Below are 1,428 nucleotides of genomic sequence, written 5' to 3'. Positions count from 1 at the left end.
AAACAAAAAACCTGTAGCTGTAACTGAATCACAAAGTAGGAAAATGGAAGAGCATGATTGCTTCCTGTTTAAAGATAAAGACATTACTCGATTTACAATGGGGTTACGTCCCGAAAAACCCATCATATGTTGAACATATTGTAAGTCAGAAAAGCACTTTACTACCCCAACCTACCTAATATCATAGTTTAGCTTCACCCACCTCAAACATGCTCAGAATACTTACATTAGCCTACAGTTGGGCAATTATCATGAGTTTCATCTCAAGAATAATAGCTTTCCTCTCCTTCTTACCAGAAGCAGGAGACATAGCTGGGCATTTTGTAGACATGATGGGGTACAAAAATACAAAATACAATGTTCAAAACATGCTGGCAACATAGTATATTGTAGATTATCGGTTTTTACCTTTGTCACCACATGCCTGACTTGGAGCTGTGGCTCATTGCCCCTGCCCAGCACGGTGAGAGAGAATTATATCATATATCGCTAGCTTGGGAAAAGATCAAAATTCAAAGAACAGTTTGTACTGAATGTGTATAGCTTTTACACTATTGTAAAGTTGAAAAATCTTAAGTTAAACCCATTGTCAGTCCGAAACTGTCTGTATTTATTCTTACACCAGATAGCTTCATTCATTTTTAATACCCGCCAGGCCCCTGTAAACGCAGGAGTTTGTAACTGCTGTTTATATATATATATATATTCTCCAGCCCATTGTTGCAAGTACGCCAAAACGCTGAACACAAATGTTGAACCCAGTCTCAGTACTCAACTTACATTTACCCTAACCACATACAATTAGTTTTGGTATACTGAAACCTCTGTGTCACTGCATAGCTGAGCTCCAATTTGAAGCTTACATTGTATGTGTTTTTTAAGAAATGAGAACATTAGGGAAATTAAAAAAATATATGTACCTCTCCTACAACCCTGAGAACTAAAATTATGCATGACCAAAAAAATCTTCATAATTCCAAAAGTTTTGAAACTGGTTAAACTCCTTTAGGAATTTTACCATACATTCCATCACACAATTAAAAGTTTAAGGTGATTCATAAAGCTAAAGCATTGATGTCTCCCATTTGCAGTATCTTAACTTGGACTTTTAAAAGAGAAATCATAAACAAAAGGCCATAAAGACATCATATAAAATGAGTTTTATAAAATCAGATTCGTTGAAGACACTTATTTTAAACTGACAAGGGATATAAACAAACATGAAACTTTAGTACCCAGGACATGCAAACCAGAATATTGAAAAACATAAATTACAGGTTAAACATGTTTCTAGTTCTTTCAGGAACAATATATTTATCTAGTGTCTAAATTGAGACAAAGGAAGTCAGAAAAAGCGGGGAATTACCAAAAGAGTGTGTTATGTGTTCTCCTTGAGATTGTTTTTGAAAGCCTTTAAAAACTGGGTGT

This window comes from Rhinolophus ferrumequinum, chromosome X (assembly GCF_004115265.2).
Source record: "Rhinolophus ferrumequinum isolate MPI-CBG mRhiFer1 chromosome X, mRhiFer1_v1.p, whole genome shotgun sequence".
NCBI lineage: Eukaryota > Metazoa > Chordata > Mammalia > Chiroptera > Rhinolophidae > Rhinolophus > Rhinolophus ferrumequinum.
Note: the sequence above shows the minus strand (reverse complement) of the source record.